General features: G+C 36.8%; 1 protein-coding gene and 1 pseudogene across 2 annotated transcripts in view; one reads left to right on the top strand and one right to left on the bottom strand.

Moving 5' to 3' along the window:
* LOC149562804 (Transducin/WD40 repeat-like superfamily protein) overlaps positions 1 to 21,236 on the top strand; it is a 293,154-nt gene that overhangs the window by 240,117 nt on the left and 31,801 nt on the right. The window lies entirely within an intron of this gene.
* On the bottom strand, positions 9,546 to 12,845 carry LOC149562805 (cysteine synthase, chloroplastic/chromoplastic pseudogene; annotated as a pseudogene).

Raw genomic sequence — 21,236 nt, 5'->3', positions numbered from 1 at the left:
CTCTGTTAAAGGGACTTACTATTTATTGTAAGTCAAATTCTTGGTTCTGATGAGCTCGGTTCAGTTAGAGTAGTTGAGTGATGCTCTCAGTTTTTATTTCGGTCTCTAAGAATCTTGGAGGGAGTGTCTACTTTTAGTAAGTCACCCTGTCAGGTTAATTCATCATCTTTCTTTATCAAAATCACTCTAGCATTGTCAGATTTCGATTTTGATGCTACTTCAGTTGTTTTCGTTAGACGGGTGAATTATTATTATTATTCATCTAAATATGCTCAGGTGCTCTTTTTGTTGTTGTTGTTGTATGTTGGTCACCTCAGTATCATAGCTTGTTGAAGCCAAGATAAAAAGTTTTAAACCATGGGCGGAAGAATAGTGGCCTTGTGTGTCAGAATATTTTGTTATGGTTGAAAAGGTCATTTTTGGAGCCAAAAGCATTTAATAAATTATACTATAATGACATTTTATTATATTTTAATGTTGTGTGGAGGAAGCTTCTTAAGTGAAGTTCATTTGGGAAACTTGTGCCATTTGTAGATTATAAATATGAGGCCATTTGATTGGAAAGACATCCGATTTGACACTCCTGAAGTTATGAAATTTTGTGCCTGTGCTGAAGTATAAGGGCTTGGAATCTACAGCTGAAGTATTGTAGATTCAATTCTAAGATTTATTCCGAGATTGCTTGGCAGATTGTGCTAAGGTATACGATTTGTCATTCTTCCTACTCTATTAACTGTTGCTAAGGAAAAGTTCTATGTTGCTGAAGAAATTGGTTGATTTTTGAGGGTTTTGAATGCCTGCGATTTGCTTGAAAGAGACTGGTAAATGCATTTGAGGCTGCCAATCCAATCTGTGGCAGTGTTGGGACTAATTGAAGGCAGCGTTTGGCATTTCCATTGGCTGCTGTCACTGTTTAATGGCAGTGGTTTATTCCTTAGATAGGCTGCAATTGTGGAGAGGTTGGAAAAGTATTGTGCATATCAATTACCACGTTTTACATTTACTTGTAATTTCAGTACTGTTGCAATGATAGATGTTGATTTATCAAAACGGTGTTAAGTCCAATTATTTTCCCAGAATTGGCCAGATAGTAGTAACAGCAGTTTATAATTCAGAACTGTTGTTAGAAAGCTAGATTGTTGTGTATCCAAAAGTTAAATGGAATGAAAAGTTGTAGCATTGCATTGTGAATTAATTATCAATCTTGCATATATATTTGTATGTCATTTCAACTCTACTTTGGCATTACATCTTTGTTGGAAACTACAAAAACTCTAAACTTCAATAGAGAAACCAAAGACACTAAAGAAATTTCACCAGTATTTAGTGAATTCAGATATGAGACTTATTGGGTTTTTACAAGAAAATTCTAGAGAGATAGAAGAATCTACTGCCCTCTTAGGATTTGTAATCCTAGAAGGGTGAAAATTCTGCCCATGATTGACGCGCAATCCTAGCCTCACATTCGTTGTATTTAAAAATCAAGCTAAGCCTCCAAATGAGCATGATGGATAAAGAAAATGAAGGATAAGTGTAAAAGAGCAAGGATATGTTGAGAAAGAGATGAAAAATCCGATCAATTACCCATTTGAATATCTCAAAACCAATCGATTTTTCCCATAAAACTAGGAGATGTGTGGGAAAGTAAAGCAAACATGTTGTGGGGGGATGAGAATTCAACTGTAAATGTCGGATCAGTCCCAGCTGAGCAGAGGAAATCACCCCCTTGCTTGGATTCATAATCCTAGCAACCACATGAATTCCACCTAGACTTGAGTTAAATCAATGAAAGTGCAAGGAGGTGCAAATACTTGATAATTTAATGAGGAAAAGCTTGCCTTGCCAACTCATTCAGGTCAGCCAATTAGGGAGAACAAAAGATTAAATTTTAATGTTTTGATCGGCCTGTAAGGATCCAAGTTGGCCCATCTATAGACAAGCTCCTTTATTATTTGGGAGTGCCTACATAAGAAAGTTGTACTCAATTCATTTTACCATCAAGTGCAAACAAGAGCTCTGCCTCTGAGAGCGAACAATTAGCTAAAAATCTCAGACTTACCTCTTCCAAGGCAACAAGTTCACTTCAAAGGTAGCAATTTCATCTTTAGCAACAATTTCATGACATCGACAACAATCTAGGGAATTGGAGAAGAAACTTCCCTGATTTTCCAAAGAAATCAGAGATTAAATGCTAGAGAAAAGGTAAAATCTGGGAAGATAGGCAAATACCAAACCTTGTCAAACCCAAAGTTTAGAGAAAATCAGAATTGAAAAAGTGAACATAAGAAAATCTACGAGAAAATGACTTTTTCCTCCTTGTTTTGATATAGAAGAGGGGGTTGATGTAATTTTATTTCATGAAAACTTTCAGAATTCCATTCATTTCATCATTTTATGAGCTTATGGATTTTTCTCTTTTGCTTTTGCGAGTTAAATATTGAGTAATTAGATGTTCCAAGGCCGAATTGAAGCTACAAGATCAGGCTAAAAAACTTCAAATGATGAGGAGGTTCAAAAATCAGATTATTGAAGTGCAAATTCAAGGCAAGATCAAGATGGAGAAGGAAAAATTAGAGTTAACAAGCAAAAGAGAAATTTCACCTACTTGAATTTTCTTTCTAAATCCAAGTTCGCTTGGAAAGTATCCAGCTAAGAAAGTTCACCAGTTGAAGAGGACCAAGGTCAAGGCATCACAAGAGATATGAAGTTTGAAGTACAGTCAAGTTAAAACCATGGCAATGAGAAAATTTACAAGAATGACGACGGAGAAAACTCAAGAAGATGAAGCAATATGGGAATATGCCATTGCAATCGGAGGCTTGATAATGTAATATCAAGAGATATTTTCTCATGATCAAGAGATATTTATCGAGTCAACTAGACAAGGATGTTGAGGTGGTACCCACTTGACTTCTACCAATTAGGAAATCCTAGTTACATGTGTTCAAGCCCACTCAATCATCTTATGCCAAGTGTACAATTTCCTCATTGGTTCTCAAAGACATTTTAATTTTCTTATTGGCCTGTAGGGTGGCACCTTCACGTAATTGGATGATAGTGTGGTGATTGGGATTAGGTATTGTAATGGGTAAATTTAGGCCCTTGATCTTAAGTTTATATTGGCTCTTCAATATAATTGTACGACTATTTAAGGCCAAGGACTTCTCATTTGTAAATGGTAAGAGTTTTGATTCATTAGAGAGGAGATAAGATTAGAGAGTAAAGTAGGAGACTTGTTGAAATTGGTGCCATAATTTTGTTGATTTATCTTTGGTGTTCATGGTGGAATACTTGTGTTGCTTTGGAGTATTGCATTTTTTATTTAAGATTTTATTTCATGTTATGTAAAAGTAGAAGTAGACGAGTGGAAGATATTGTTGAATGGCGATAGACCGTGAAGGTAGTGTCCATACCTTTTGTTATTTGTTGATTGTAAGTAATTGTGTAGGGTTAGTCTAGGCCTAAATTGCAAGTGTTTAATTTCTATTGAAAATGTTCATTTAGTTTGCGCCTTAGTCGTCTTCCAGATGCATCCAACAAAATTGGTTGATGTGCACAAAACAAATAAACATCTACCACAAAGGTGGATGAGAGGATATCCCTGGACTAGTGGATGACATCGGGCGCAAAAGTTGTTGGCGAAGGAGCCTAAGGTCTCGATTGTACCATTTTTGTTTCTAGAGCTTCCTTCAACCATCTAAAGGTGACCATTAAATCCTTTTGAGCGGTTTATAGCTTCTTCCTTGCACAAGCTAACTTATCTTGTGCCATCTTGTTATACATTTCCCAAGCTCTCACCTGCATTTCATGCTTACCATGTCATCCATTGTAGCTGTAGGAATGTGGCTCAGAATATCTTCTCTATCCTAGAGAGAATACTCATTCTTGCTTGGCATGTGAGAATGTGCGGCATGCTTCATGCTTCTAGCATCTTTGCATCTTAGTCTTTGTCCATCCTTGGGTTTGAGGTGTTTCGTGAATTCCCTTTCACTCTCATCTACCATTAATCTGAGGAGTGCCTCTGCTGCCATGATGTTCACCTAAGCTAGGAATCGCTACATCAACACTCCAAATCTCAAAATGAAACTCTTGCTATGCCCTCTTCTGTGGCTCTTGTTACTGCTTCTTGAGAAGGGGTGGTTGTATGTTGGTCCCCTCTAACCTCCACAATCTTTGGTTCTGCGTAGATCGTTGATACTATCTCCCCACTCTTCCCACCAACTTGTTTTCTCATCAATAATGTGGTTGAAGGTGTTGGGATGTCATCACCCTCCATCTGGAATTTAGCCAATACGCTATTGTTTCTGCATCTTTGTCTTCCAACCTCTAACCTCTTACTACCATCCTGGGGGCTGGAATTGCTTATCTCTTGTACTATTGGGGTTGCCCCTTGTGTTGAAGTTGTAGTTATAGTTGGCTCCTACACTGAAGTCATCACTATAGTAGCTAGGATGACTAATCCAATCGGAGGTGTAGGTGTGACCACTAATGCAATAGGAGTGTGGCTCTTTCAATGCCTCATGAAGTGCTGATCCGAATGATATGGGGTCCCATCTTGTGTGATGTTCGATTTATAACACCTTCTCTATTGGAACTAAATGGGCTAAGGATGAGAGTTGAGGTGGACTAAATACTATCTTTAGCATGAAAGATCACTTCATGTAATGTCCCCATTTTTAGCTAGTTTATGCAGTTGGCTAGTTCATCTGATCATCGCGATTGTTGTGAACTAGTAGTGAGATTTGAGGGTCTCAGTTGTGGACTTGCTATTTTTAGTAAGTTTATATTGGGCAGTTGCCATAGTTGGCAGTGCAGTTGGTGACGTTGGCAGTTGGTCATTACATTCATTGGATGGAGTTATTTATTGATGGGGTTCATCTTTATTAATTAACTAACTATGCTTTATTATTATAATGGCACTTAATGTTATAAAGTGTTGTGAAGATGAAGCTTCTTAAGCAAAAAGTGTGAGGAAGAAGCTGAGTGCCATATTGTGTTATAAATATGAGTCCATTTGGAGAGAAAAACATCTAATTGTCTATTATATTTTTTCTATCTCTTGTGGAGGTTTCTGTGTTTGTTTCAATCCATTGCTGATGTATAATGGATTTCATCCAAGTTTTGTAATCTGATTTCATGGTGTCTTCCCTTTTTGTGTCATTGTGACTAGGAAGCAATTTGTATGCAGAAGAATTTGGGAATTTGGAGTTGTGATTTGGGTTTTACATTTGAATTTGGGCATCTATCTGGTGAATCAATTTGTGCAAAATTTCTACAGTCCCCCTACTATATGCACTATGTTTGGAGGAAGATTAAATCATTATAAAGTGAGTCGACTCCTTTCATTGACATTCCACATTGGTGACATTGTAAAGTTCAAGAGTTGAGTGACCAGTTTCTTTTATGAGCCAAAGTTAACATTTGAATATATAAAATACACTTCAAATATACATGTATATATTATTTTTTTAAAACTTTTCGAATCCCTAATATAATATATTAATAAGTGAAGAATGTGTATGGTTATGAATTAATGTCACCTATATCAAATAACTATAAGTGTTTAAACAAATAATAAATAAATGCAAAATTAAATGAACTACATTATCTAAATTAAACAAATTATCCACAACTATACAAACATTAAAAAAGGTTTCAATAAACAATTAATTAGAAGGTGGACCCTGCACATTTATAACCTTTTAAAGGAACATAACCCCTCTGTCCCACTCGTATAAATGAGTAGGGAGGATGCCACGTAAGGGGGGGACATAATAAAAAAACAAGGTGGAGGTCATGTGCAGGTGCAATAAAAATAAACCGGTCCAACTAAGCACAAATACAAACTGCCACATCAGACATCACATAGAGTACGTGGTCGAGAAAGACCAAGGTAACATCGTAGAAGTTTATAGGAGATAATGACCATAACAGGAAGATCCCTCGCATAAGGTAATAGAGAGTACAAGGTCAATCAAAGACATCCAATCAAGCCACGTGGACAAAGTGTTAGCCATCGAGCAAAGGGAGGTATAGTTTTTTATGAACCTTACCTTCCTGTTGTTGGTGGAAGACTAGAGCGCAGAGATTTGATGAATTAATTAGGACATGGACAAGGCATGCAGATTAAATTAGTGCGCAGGAATGCATAACACAGGTTAAAGACCTCCTCTAATAAGGTACAACAAGTTTCCATGTCAATCAGACATTGGATAGTACAAAGGGGAGGTGGCCAATAGGCATGCATTCGAAATAAAGGAGGAGATTGGTAAATAAAGTTAAAACATAATATTAGGAGCCCCAAGTTACATACATATAAGGAACATCAATCTTCTAGGAAAGTAGAGACTTTGGCACGAAGGTGTTAGTTTAAGCACCAACGTACACCAAGTATTGATTAAGGGTTTTGGGTACTGAGCCTACTAAGGTAACTATATTGTTTAAGCTTTCTTTTATATATTTGTAATATATTTCATCATCACTTATCTATTAATTGATTTATTGGAGGCATTAACTATATATATAGAGTTATATATAAAGGATACTAATTAAAAATAATATTCAAGGGTAATATTCAATAACATGAGACTTAATGAATTAACATTGTCATTTGTTAAGTGTTTATGGTATTGCAAGATAGTGATGTGATTCTAATGGATCTAATTAGTTAATTAAAACTCTAGAGTGCCAGTGTAGGAACTATGCTCATCTCTATATGAATGGTTGCGTGCTAGTATAGAGATTGAGGGCATTTCTATGAGAATGGCTAGATGAGTAAATGGAATCTCTAGTGCCAGTATAGGAAGTGAGATCCTTATATGAATGGCTATCATGCCAATGCGAGTTTTGAGTAATCCTATATGAATGGCTAGATGAGGAATGGATGATGACTAGAATATTATGATGATATCAACATATGCATATGTGAGCCTTAAAGGGTGCATTTTAGAAAAGACGGTTAACCGAGGAACCCGATCTAGAGACGTCTTTAAGGTTGGGTTAGGATAGAGGGTAGAATAGTGAAGTATAAAAGATTATTGTATAAATTCTAACATTGGTTTTGTAGTTATTCTTGTCTTTGTTAGAGGGGACATTACAGTTTCCTTCTTGTTGGCATCATGTCTTTACCAAGTGGGACGTTTTGAACGTCTGCTGTAGAGCATTGTTGAACTGCGTATTTGATGCCAGAGTATCTAGTTGGACTGTGGTAGTAGTGGTTGCAAACTATCATTGTCCCCTACTCGTTTTGATTGCCTAGGAATTTGATTGCTAGGATTGTAGAAGTGATAAAATTGAGCAATTTGAGTATTAATTTGGGATGCCCAGATTTCCAGAATTGTGGCGCATGCTACAAAATTAACATCTAATGTGGCATGGGGTTGTTCTATGTATTTCGGAGTGCATTAACATCATAGGTGATCATTCTTGAGAATTTGGAAATGGACATTTCAAGCTGAGGCAAATTCTTATCTACATATCGTGCTTGCATTTAGCTTTCATGTTCACCTGGGTTGGGACATGACAAATAGGGGAAATTGAGATTGCAGTGCCATTGTTGGGAAACCCTTTTAGATACTGCATGGGATTTATCAAGTTCATAGCAAAATTAAAATATTTTATTTGTGTTAGGAAATAGTTGTGAAGACTGTGCGAATTTCATGAAGTTCTGTTGGCATTGACTATAGCTCATTTTTGTATGGTCTTCTTGTTGCTAATTGTTATATTAAAAGTGTAGTGCAAGTGTGGCATGTTTGTGAGGATTGAAGTTGATGGAATAAAATTTTGAGTGTCCAATTTGTTAGATTCATTCAAAATTGTAATAGAAGACATAATTAGTTGTGAGCAAGTTGTTGCATATCTTTGGACTGTTTGAAATTAAACAATAGTAACAATGCCTGATTGCAAAGTATTTGACGAAATGCAAAACAACTAAATAGTAAAGAGAATTGGTGTTCGCTTAAGTTATAACTAGTTGGGGTTATTACAGTTCGCACCCTAGTGCGGAACCACATGCGATCTTTTTGCACCCAATTGTGGTACAACCCTCTCCATTGGTATGAATCCTTTTGGTATGACCTACTCTATATGTATTCCCTCCTCTCATACAATCTCTTAATATACAAACTACTCCCATATGACCTCCTCTCTTTGTATGAATGCCTCCTATCTTCTAGGTTCTACTTTTGGCACTTGTTCTAGTAGGGGTCACTTCTTTAGGGGCAAGAACTCCACTACTATGTCATGTTCAAATCTCTCTCATACTTCATTATCATAGCCACCCATTGCCTCCTCTCGAGCCATCTCCCGTGTCTTCTATGCCCTGATATAGTCAATATGGCGTGGTTCCGTGCGAAACTCTTCATTTTCCAAACTATTATTGTCCAAAGAGGAAAGTGTTTGCATCCCTTCCGCTGCTTGTGTCCTCTTCCTCATCGAAATTGCTATCCTCACCTCCTTCAGTTCTTTTTGTAACCTTCTTTCTAACCCTTTTTCTTAGCGGTTTCAACCTACCTGCAATGAGGGTGTCCAAAAGTGGCTAGTAGTTCATTGAGGGCTTGTAGGGCTAAACATGGCTGGTGGGTACAAAATTCAACATGTGCTTTATGAAGGGCTTGTAGGGCTCAATGTAGTTGGCTGGTTCAAAATTCAGCAGGTGCTTTGCTGCTACTTGGTGCGTAATGCCTTTAAAAACAAGACGATGGTGTAATGTGGTATGTAAAAGGTTTTATGCTTAGGTTAATTTCTTCCTCTCGGTGTGCATGATATTCCTTTCCTTTTCTCTTTCTTTCTCCCTCTTGTGCTACTCTTGAACCTCTTCTTCCCTTGTAAGGTGCCCTCTGTTCGTTATCAAAATCGATGGTTAGAAACCTACGAGCCTTGCTTGCTCGATGCTGGGTATCTAACTGATTTTGGCCAACGTAACAGGATTAAAACCTTTGCGCTTCAGGTTCCGCTGGACCAAGGCCTGTTTACCCAATTCAAATCTTGGAAGCAAAATGTATTATAGCAGATTGCAAAACAAATTCCTTCAATTGGCAAGTGTTAAGGAAAACTTCTAGATTTGTGATATATGACTTTAAATTTGGATTGTTTAATAGAATTGTATTTTTCTGAAAAGAAAAATGTTAAAAGGATTGTTTAATAAAAGGTCTTTAAAGAAACAAGATGAAAAATTGCCAGCATTCAATTTATGTAACTTTGAACAAATTTATGACCAGTGTCAAATTTTAATTGGGTAATAGAGTCAAATATATATATTTTTTACATGCAACTTTATGATATTGATAATATAAACTTTGCTTAAAAACTTACTAATTATGATGCCACAAGTTGTTATATTTTAACGCACTTTAGACTTGTCTATTATGCTTTAACCTTTAATGGACACAATAGATACAAATAATAGGAAAGAACTCTTATCCTATGATATTTGTGTTTGTCAAATCTGAAGAACAATAAACAACTTAGTGTGCTAATCAAATTAGAAAATTATAAACAAATGAATGATCAATGCCATAAAGGACAAACTATATGCATTCCAACTCTAAAAAACAATTGAAATTCTTACTGTTTTTTATTTGCCGGATAAATTATACTGAAGACACTCAGGTTCCTGGGGTTCTACTCAACACAATAAAATCAGCACAATGCCTGAATCAGTGTTCAAAAAATTACAATCTCTTTGCTTAGTTCACAGATCGAACTTCTCCTTTAAAATGAACCAAATTTCAAATATGTATGCTTGACGATAGAAAATTACTGTCCTTAAGAGCGACCTCTCATTTTAATTTTTACATCTCCTATTTATAAAATGCCAAAAGGTGCGTGAGGAACAGACATATCCTTTCACCGCACGTAATCATAACTAAACAAAAAACTGACAAATAATTGTGATTCATTAATCACCGATAGGTTGCAATGTTCTTTGTTTTGTTAATGAAATTAAACCTTTTGAAACTTCAATACCCCGATACAGCACACAATCCCTATTCCTGCCTGTGATCTGTCCTCCATACAATGCAAGATCTAGGAATGCAAGGCTTCTCAAGACGCCACCAGTTTTTATGCTTTATTCGCACAGGTTTCTGGAAATCATACACGCATCTGCTGCTTGTATTCATCCTTCCAAAGTATATATGCCTTTATCCGCACAGATTTACACTACGACAATAACCCTGGCTGCCTTCTGTGATCGTGTCCTCAAAGAGCCTTCCTAGTTTCTCACACGTTCGCTGCTCATGCCTTCTCTTTGATCGCGAATCCTAAGCACAATTTATTCTAACCGTTCCAAGCAAATATTCAGGCAATTCCAGCTCTTCCTTGCCCTCTCTTTGACCGCAACCGCTTAACCTGCAAGAAAAATGAACAAGCGTAAGATATATATCACAAATATTACGTTTGTTATGAGATCATGTGGGCGCCTTGTGTGGGAGGACTTCCAGACTTCTATAGCAAAGAAAGCATCTCCAGGTTGCACCTAGTCTATCTGTCGGGAGATAATACCCGAAACTTTGATGCAATCTCCATGCCTCAGTAACAAGTGATTTAGATATATTCGCTAAAACAGTCTCTGGAGATGTCAACAAAACCTCAGCATGAAGATTAGGAGGGAGTGTAACGAGTAGTGAAGCATTATCCATGTCAACAGGTTGTCCTTCAAACTGGCGAGACTGGAGCAATCTCTGAGCACGCTGTTGTGCAAGGACTTCTGCTTGTTCAATTCTTCTTTTGTTCGAAGTTCTATTGTGGTAGGAGAATTCCTTATATTTCACATCTTTACTAACTTTCACTGCCATGTGCATTTTATTTTGCATTCTGATATTTCAAATTTATTTTGTTGCATCCTTATGACATGACCATAGCATTTGATAAGGAATTCAAAATAGAAAGGAGTAGCAGTCAAAGTCTTTTTGAAATCTGAAACTGGGAAGTTAAACTAATTTGACAGGTACACATTCTTCCATATGGAGGAAGACAGTAAAGCATCCTTGCCACTTTTCACAGATTTCACAAGATCAAGAGATATTCTTTACCATATATTTTTAATCAAAATCGGAGGAAGAAAACATTCAGTCAACTGCTGTCAATACCAAAAGGACCGAGAGAACTGAGAGGATCATTTTTGTTCAGAAGCTTATATTAATGCATTCTTCTCCTAAGGAAGAAAACATATCTGTGCTTAAATACCTTTCTGCAGCACTTGCTAATACAGTCACTGTCAATTTTCCTTTGTTCTCCCATCGTTGTCCAACTTCCAATGCAGCTGCATATGCTGCATCTGATGAAATGCCTACAAGAAATCCTTCCTCTCTTGCATATGTTATTTCTGAAAATATAATAATCTCACCAATCACAGCCATGTCCAAATTGTCCGGTATAAATCCAGGTGAAATCTCTTGTATTTTGTGGCTTCCTTTTTGCCCATCTGAAGTTACAGTACTCTCAGAAGGTTCAACACAGACAACCCTAATAGATGGGTTTTTCCATCTTTAAATATCTTCCAACTCTTGTTATGGTTCCTCCTGTTCCAGAACCTGAAACAAATATATCTGCTTTACCTGCTGTATCTTGCCAAATTTCAGGGCCTGTGCTTTGAAAGTGTGCATCAAGATTTGCAGGATTTTTAATCTGATCAATGTGTAAACACTAGGAAGGGCTTTTGTCAACTCTTCAACCTTATGCACCACCCCAGAAAAACCAAGTGCAGAATTGATTTCATTGTTATTCTTCAGCTGCTCAATCTGCTATTGCTCTAGAAAATGTTGACTATCACCACAATCCAGATAGGACATGAATCTATTATGTATTTCAAAAACTTATTCTGTCCATATAACAATGAAGCTTTCTAATATTGACAATACCACTTCATCATTCATCTCCTTTCATAAATGGAGCTCAAAATTAAAAAAATTTAAAATTTCAAGCTCCATCACCCTCCATCTCCAATATCCATTTATCCTGAACACAATGTTGGCAGTCCGAATAAGGTATTCGTCAGGTGCTTATACACCTAAACACTGCAATTCCTTCCACATGCTTTTTGGAAAGCCACTCCTCAGTGGTCATCATAAGCTTGGCCTAGTTAAGGTCTGGCCTATATGGTTCTTCAGTGATTATTGAGTCCTTCTCAATCTTCTTGCCCCGTCCAAATTTCTAGTCCTCCTTAGTTGTGTAGCCCAACATGTTGATTGCTGCAATGTGCGTTTTCCTCATTTGGTATATCTTTGACAAGGACCCATTTATTGGTTATTTCATAGACTTGTCATTTGGGGTGGTTAGTTTTATTGTTGTATTGTTTCCCACCTCCCTTTTTTATAAGGCCCAAGCTAGCAAACTTTGAATTTCCTATGCTCAATTTCATTGCAACCGTTATATTTCAATACTAACTTTCCTAAATGAAAATTTATCTAGCGATGTGTTATGCCATAATCTCCTTCAACAATGGGCCACCTTGGTCGCTCATTGCATTGACACTCGCCATTCATCCAACTTGAAGAGATTAAACAGTCATACCTTTAAGCTTTTAGTGTGCCCAAGCTGGTTCTCTATTGCATCTCTTAGGCTTGGCACAATGTATTTCGTAGACATGACAACCTTCTGTTTGTACATGAGTGTGTCATGTCACTTTGTGAGTGGTTCGGTATGCCCAAAGTACAACAATAAGTCTTTCTTCATAGTCCCCTTCTTCCACTTTGCAGGTCTTGTTCAAGATCCATACTAACACTTTATTTGTGGATTTAGCGTACCGATGTACTCGAGGGTAGTACGTGCTTGACATGTGAAATATTCAAACTTTTGTTGTCATGATCTGAATTACTTGGTTCACAAAATGCACCCCCAGTCATTGTGGATATGGATCTACTAAATTGTGCTATGATTGTCACATAAAGGAATCAAGCTATGTGCAAAGGGTGGTCTTATCTAGGAGTACGTTGGCTTGTGCCCACTTTGACAAGTACTTCGTGACTACCATTATATACCTTCTTTGATGTGCGATTCTTATCTTTAATGGTATGATAAAGTCAAGACCCACCTTTCGAAAAACTCCTCTTGTTGTGAGGAAAACAATGACATGGAGTCTCTCTTCAAAGGGCTTGCTCACACTTTAGCAGGGGTCACATTGAAGTTCCTGTTCTTAGGCATCAATGTGTAGGGTTGGCCATTAAAACCCTTTGAGAAACACCTTTCGTGCAGTGGCATCAAACCCCATGTGCCCCCTATTGGATGTGTTTCCGTCAGTGATGTCAAAAGGTTATGCTCATCAGAATTCCATATAAGGAGCTTGAGGTGTTTAAAGAGCAGCTAGTGGAAATGTGGATGCTAGGAGTGTCAGATGCTTTGTTGGTTGCCAAGTGTTCAGTCGTGAACTGAAGTCTTTGTCCACGTTGTCCTGCAGGGTCTATGTTATTTCATTTGTCTTATTTGCCATCATTTTAGTGTTGTCCACATGATGCTCATTCGCGTTGTGCTTGTGTATTATTTTATTCAATCTGTCCTTAGTGGTGAGCTTTTAAATATTCTATTGAGCATTTTTTTGTAGTATGTCAGGTGCTTTGATGCAAAGACGTTGCTCTATTTTAAGAAGATTCCTCATCATGTAAAGTACAGGTTCAAGGTTCTTCATTTGAATGATCCTATAAATATAATTGCTCTATGCGACAGGTGAAGGCTGGGAAGGAATATTAGGATATTTTTTTAATTGTTATATTCTAGTAAGAAATTAGATCATAGGAATAAATATATTTAGATTATATTATCCAGACCAAGAATTGTAGTGAATAATGGTTGACTTAGATATGAGAATTGTAGTAGGTTTGATAGACAAACCTAGTAGATCTTAATCAATGAGATGGCTAGCTAATCAAGGGTCGTCCTATGGAGTCCAGAGGGTCTTTATAGAGGATTATGAAGCCGGACATGAAAGGTAGTTTCAAGAAGGAAGGCCAAATAATTGAGGATTGCTCCTTAGGACACAGGGGATCCTCCCAGAGGGTTAGGAAGCCTAGAAGTAAGAAATATTTAAGGATGTGTAGTAATGGTATTTTTGGATATCAATCATTAGAAATAATTTTAATAGTTTGTGTTGTTAATAATTTATATAGGTAAAACTTGTCCTAAGGAGTGGGGATATTACACGAACTCTTGACTAGCTCTATGATGTACCAACATAAGAGGATGGATCAAAAGGCATAAGAAATTGCATTCAAGGGAACAAATACTTGATACTTCAAGTTACGAAGCTGAATTGAAGATAAACATTAGATTCAAAAGGAGTCTGATGATCTATTAGAAGGTTGATGTCACATTCAGAAAAGGTCTAAGGCAACCGTGGACAAGAAAGTCAAGAGGTTGATGCATGTACTTGGAGCTTCAGATAGAAGCCACATTATCATGAATGTTTGGTGTCAGCAAGCTCGAGGATAAATCCAAAGCTTATTACATTCGCTCATGTTACTAAGAATTAAACAAGTACATTTGCGTACGAGAAACTACTCCTACGAATAATGTTGTGATCAAAATAGAGAGTTGTTAGAAAATCTGCCAAGGGGATCTTTGGTCGTAGGGATTTAGAGGGAGTAGACCATGGAGATGGTTTCTAGACAAGGTACATTATCATAACAATATTTTCACCAAGTCTCATACCAAGTGAAGTTTGTGCATTTGGAGACTATCTTGGAGTTGGAGTAATGAAGAATGAAGCCCTTGCTAAGGTGTCTTAGCATCAATGATTTCTTAAAATGTACTTTATTGGATTTTTTCTTCATGTGAGAGAATCTGTGGTGATTTCATGTAAACTTTGGATGTTATGTGTGTGATGACATGACAACACCACGTGAGAGAATCTATGGTAACTATATGTAAAATCTTTTATTGTCATGTGTGTGACTCCAAGACTTTACGGGCCCCTTATGTACATTACTGAAAGGTGACAATCTCTCTGATAATGTACACTTGTATTCAACATTGTAAGGTAACGACTTTACAATGTCTACTATCACGACGATTATCATGTTGACTTAATATTGATGGAAATGTCTTGATAGTTAATACCCATGGACTTATTGATAGATATCATGCTGCCTTGATATAGTTTGTATCAATATGTTCTTTATGAGATAATCATGGTGGATATTATGTGACATAATATCTATGGATATGCCATGATGAGTTATGGTAGACATCATGTGACATGATGTCAGTGCACATAGCATAACCAAGATATATGAATATCATGCTGACTTGATGTTCAGTAAACTCCTTGATATCATGAGTGAGGTGATATCTAAATATGTCATTCTTAGTGTCTCTTGAGCATTTTGATGGATATCATGAGACGTGATACCTATTGCAGATCATTACGTTGTTTATGAGATAATCATGGTGAGATGCCATGATGTGTTATGGTAGGCATCATGAGACTTGATGTCAGTGCACTTACCATAACTTAGATATACATATAAGAAGAATATCATGTGACTTGATGTTCTTAAGCATATTATATTTTTGATGTCACAAGATAGGTGAAATCACTCTTCCAAATAAGGTGAATTTATTGAAATATATATTTCGTCTTCCCTAGCTAAGAGGGAGTATTGATACATAGTAGCTTCGGTAGGATATAAGAATGTCACGTGGCTTGATGTTCTCTATATTCCTTAATATTAGGTGATATTTAAAGTGAGTTATACTTAGTTATCTTCCCTAGCTAAGAGGGAGTGTTGATACATAGTAGCTTTAGTCACATATAAGGATGATTGCTTGTATTGATTATATATATGTATGTATGTCAATTCATTATACACAGTTCTTGTGCTCAATAAGAACGATCATTTCATATACCTTGGAGACAAATAAATCATTTTTGTATTAAATCAAAACTCTATATATCATAGTAAGCATATTGAAATCTGAATTTTCAGATTATTTTATTCTCTTGGTACAGATCAAGTAATGATCTGATAGACATGCATAGAATTGACCAAGATATGATTGAGCATTCTAATATTGGATCATAATTTGGATTGAGCAAATGATCCATTTACTTTCTATGCAAATCATCGATTTGCAATAATAAAATTGGTTAAGTACTAACTAATCTGGGTTATATCTAAGTTTGTTTGTTTAAATGAAGAGCCATGCCATGAACAGACATGGCTCCACATTGTGGAGACATGTCCTTGCATGACATGTCTCTTAAAGGCAATACTTAAATCAATATCAAATGGCCACGAGACAAATATAGAAATCAATTAATATTCTCTCCTTGGAAGTTCGAAAGTTCCGTTACATAATGACAAATCTATCTAAACTTAACAGCTTTAATAAACATAGGTACATCTCCAACATTAACACTTGTCGAGGAAGACTCAAGCCTCCTTCCCTGCATGCTTGGTGCTAGGCAAAAAGTAGAAACCATATATCTCGTTTCTATATCTACCACCGCTGGATACAACAGTCTCTATGCCAACCTTTGCTAATGAAGCTTAAGTTTCTCCATACTCTCTCTCAAGGCATTTGTTTTCCTGCTATCTTCCTCACTACTTCACCAGCTCTCAGAACTAGTAGGCCTTCCGTAACTCTCCATAGTTGGAAAAAGCTAGACTGCTCATCACTCCCATAACAACAATAGATCTGAAATAACTATAACTGTCCTACCCCATAGGATGGCAAGAAACTGCTCTAATACCAGTGTAATAACCTTGACCTGGTTACAACTTGAACAACTCCAACTTCACCAATTTTCCTCACCAATCAAATGGGTTTAACATTTTGTCAAACACTTACAAACAAATTTTCCAGCAATGTAATTGGAAATGTATATATGTTTTACTATTCTTGATGGAGTCCAAAATGTAAATTCTGCTTATGTTCAATACCCTTTTTGAAAATTTTGATAATACAAACAATAACAAAACTGCTCTTAATCTAGCCAATTTATTTGAGGGAAGGTATGTACAATACTGAAATACATTTATTTCAAAATACAAATAGCACACAAGGAATCTGCTTACAATTGATATTGAATTCTAAAATTTGAGTAGCCTCAGCGTGTAGCCCCAATCATTGAGCAAGCGAAGCATGGACTTCCTCCAAACTTTATGCAGGGCTCCCAGTCATGTTTCCCGCCTTAACACGGTCTTCCAAATCAGTTCATAGGCTACAAATAGTGCAACATCTGCTTTGTAAATGTTGAATGCAACTCCAACAGGGCTTCAATTTGCAAACACAAGTCCTTCACATGATAATGCAACCCAACGTGGCCGTGTATTATCAACCATAGGGCTCCAAATTTGCAATGCAGGCTTTGCATTTTCAAATTGCAAGACTTCTATCTTCAAACACAGGTCTACTACTTCAATTACAGTTCACCAGCAACAATCCACACTGTCCAAATTTCCTCAAACATATAACTCACAGGTATAATTGGTATCACAGCAGCCCAAATTCTTTCTTTAATACTGACACTTTCCTTAGCATTAAGCAACTTCTAAGGAATAGAAGAAACAATAGAGAAGTTATGGCAATTTACTCTACCTCGGCAATAAATTGCAACTTGATTCCCAAAGTAATTCTCAAAACTCTTTGACAACACGTCAGCTATGAATTACCAGGTAATCCAAACCCTTGTACTTCAGCAAGGGCACAAACTTTAGACTCAAAATTGTCACAAAGATAATAAGAGAAAAATAAGATAATCGATAATTAGATGTATTTCTCATCAAATGTGCTCATATTTTTAATTTCCCAAATGGTACAAGTTTCCCAAATGAACTCCACTTAAGAAGCTTCATCATCACAACATTAAAATATAAAAAAGTGTCATAATAATATAATTTATTAATTGCTTGTCTCCCAAAAATGACCATTTCAACCATAACATAATATTTTGACACACAAGGCTATTGTTTCTTATGCCCACACCTCAAAACTTTTCAACCTGGTTCCAACGAGCTGTGATATTGAGGTGACCAACATACAACACCAACAAAAATAACAACTTTAGCATATTGAGATGAATAATAATAATAATTCACCCATCTTGCAAAAATATTTGAAGAAGCAACATAATCAAAATCTAACAACACCAGGGTGATCCTGATGAAGAAAGACGATGAATGAACATGACAGGGTGACTTACTATAAATAGTAAGTCACTCATACGAAGCCAAAACACAACATAGCCTACTTGAAAGCCTATAACCCCACAACTGAGACCCTCAAATCCCATTGTTTACTCATGAGGGTCGCAATGGTGGACTGACCAAGTCAAATGCAGGAACCTACTAAAAATGGGGACATTACAAGCAACAACGGTAAAAGGTTGTGAAAGGTTGTTACACTTCTAAAGGGCAATGACAATGAATCTTTCTAACTCTTCAAAGGAATAGTACTTGTAAAAAGGTTGTGAGCATTGTAGAGGGAAGACATAATGAAGTGGTGTAACTCTTATCCTCTATAGAAGATATAAAGGAAGAATGTTTCATTTGTGAGATAAGGAAGAGAGGGAGATTTTGGGAATAATGTATTACTCTTAAAGGCAATAATGAAAAGTGGTATCTCAAATCTAATGATAGGTGCTGACCTTTTTAATAAAGGATATTTCATTTCAAGACAAAAAAGAGCAGCAATAATTAAAAATTAATAATCAAATTTTGAGAGCAAAGCCAAAGTATACAACGATCCTAAAAGGGGATACTATATTGATTTAATATGAAATCTTACTAGATTTGAACAATTCAAGGTTTGAGGGATACTTGCAATCTGATCAGACTTCAATTCATGGGTTGAGACACACATATCCATTGTTTTAGATGGGTGGAAAGGTGTAAGAAATCATCACTTGATCAATGTCATAGCGGTGTGCCCTAAAGGAGCAATCCTTTTGAAATTGGTTGATTGTAAGGGCGGGTAAAAGATGGGCTTTTAATTGCTGATAATCGCTCCCACTAAGGCACTTTAGTATATTTTAATGTTGTGATGAGGAGGCTTCTCAAGTGGAGTTCATTTGGGAAACTTGTGCCATTTTGAGATTATAAATATGAACCCATTTGATGAGAAAAGCATCTGTTTATTTGATTAACTTATTTTGCTCTTGTTGTCTTTGTGACAACTCTGAGTCTGAAGTTTGTGGCCTTGCTGAAGTACAAGGGTTTGGATTGCCTGGTAATTTACAGCTGAAGTATTGTGAATTAGTTTTGAAAATTGCTTTGGGAATCGAGTTGCAATTTATTACTGAGGTATAGTAAATTGCCATAACTTCTCTATTGTTTCTTCTGTTCTTAAGAAGTTGTTTAATGCTAAAGGAAAGTGTCAGTATTAAAGAAAGAATTTGGGTTGTTGTGATATTGATCATACTAGTGATTTATATGTTGGAGGAAATGTGGGCAGTGTGGGTTGTTGCTAGTGATCTGTAGGTTGTTGGTGATTTGTAATTGAAGTAGCAGACCCACGTTTGAAGATATAAGGCTTGTGACTGAAAATACAAAGCCCGTGTTGCGAAATTGGAGCCGTATGGTTGATAATACAGGGCCATGTTGGGCTGCATTATTATGTGAAGGACTAGTGTATGCAAATTCAAGGTCAGTTGGAGCAGCGTTCAACATTTATGGTGCAGGTGTTGCATTATTTGTAACCTGCAAACTAATTTGGAGGATTGTGTGAAGAGGAGAAACATAACTGGCAGCCTTGTGTATGGTTTGGAGGAAGTCCATGGTTAGCTTGCTCAATGTTTGGGTTTGCATGCAGAGGGTGGTCAAGTTGAAAACTTCAATATCAATTTTAAACAGGTTCCTTGTGTGCTATTTGAATTTTGACATAAATGTGTTTTAGTATTACACTTACTTTCCCTCAAATAAATTGGCTGGACTAAGAGTTGTTTCGTTATTGTTTGTTTTATCCAAAATTTCAAAAAGGAACATAAGTAGATGTTACATTTTGGACTCCATCAAACTATACAAAAATATATCTACATTACCAATTACATTGGTGGAACATTTGTTTGCCAAGTATTTGACAAAATGTCAAACCCATCTAATTGGTGAGGAGAACTGGTGAAGTCGGAGTTGTTCACGTTGTAACTAGGTCAAGGTTAATAAAGTGGTATCAGAGCGGTTTCCTATCATCTTGTGGGATAGGAAAGTTATTTTTATTTAAGATTTGTTGTTTGTTTGGGAATGACCAACTCTCTAGCTTTTTCTAGGTATGGACACATACAGGAAGCCTAGCAGTTCCAGGAGCTAGTGAAGTAGTGAGGAAGATAGTAGAAAAATGGAGAAACTTAAGCTTCATCAACAAAGGTTGGCGGAGAGACTTTTAGATCCGGCGGTGTTAGATAGGGCAATGAGATATAAGGTTTTTGCTTTTTGCCCAGCACTGAGGATGCAAGGAAGAAAGGTTAAGGTTTCCTCGATAGGTGTTCATGGTGCAAATGTACTTGTGTTTAGTACAACATCCACTAGTCCTATCCACAATTTTGATGATGGACTTATTTCACATGAACATTTGGTTGTATTGGTGGCAGTGGAGGATAGTGGCACTGCGCATGTGTAGGTTCAACATTCCAGAGTTGTCACTACAGTTAGAGCAAGGGCTATTTGGGTAGTTGTTAGCACTGATTGTTCAGACTCGCTCGAGGAGGGGATTGTTATTGGATATTTATATCTCAGTTGTCATAATGTTGCTCCAGTGATGGAGGCAACATCTTCCTCAGGAGGCACCAATACATATATGGAGTCACCTAGTTGTGATATTGGTGATCTGGGTGTTACAACAGAGTCAGTCAATGTTGGATCATGCTCTAGCATTAATGATTCATAACCTGACATTGAGTCATGTGTACAGAGTCAAGTGATGGCAGTTGAGCATCTGTTAGGAGATGTGGATACAAAGAGTATGGACACATCTGATGATCCAGTTCATGATGCTATGAGTTGCACTGGGTATGATATTCCTTGCCAAATACTAGATGATGACTCTGAGGAGGTTTTGGATGGGTTCCAAGCTCAAGATTTATAGGGACTTTCTGTTAAGGGGAAAATAGAGTCATATGAGGAGTATGATACAACGAGGGTTTCTACTTCTCCAGAGGAAGTGTTGGTTGAGATATTGAGTAGTTGTATCTCTGTTGCAGAGGTGTGCAAGGATGATAGGACACATGTGGTGAGTAGTATTAATTCAGTTTCCCATCACAATGCAAATAGTGAGGCAGTGTGCTTGTAGAGAAGTTAGGGCTTACA

The sequence above is a fragment of the Cupressus sempervirens genome, chromosome 4, assembly GCF_028749045.1.
Source record: "Cupressus sempervirens isolate cs-2001-9-10 chromosome 4, ASM2874904v1, whole genome shotgun sequence".
NCBI lineage: Eukaryota > Viridiplantae > Streptophyta > Pinopsida > Cupressales > Cupressaceae > Cupressus > Cupressus sempervirens.
This window is presented reverse-complemented; position numbering and strand designations above follow the sequence as displayed.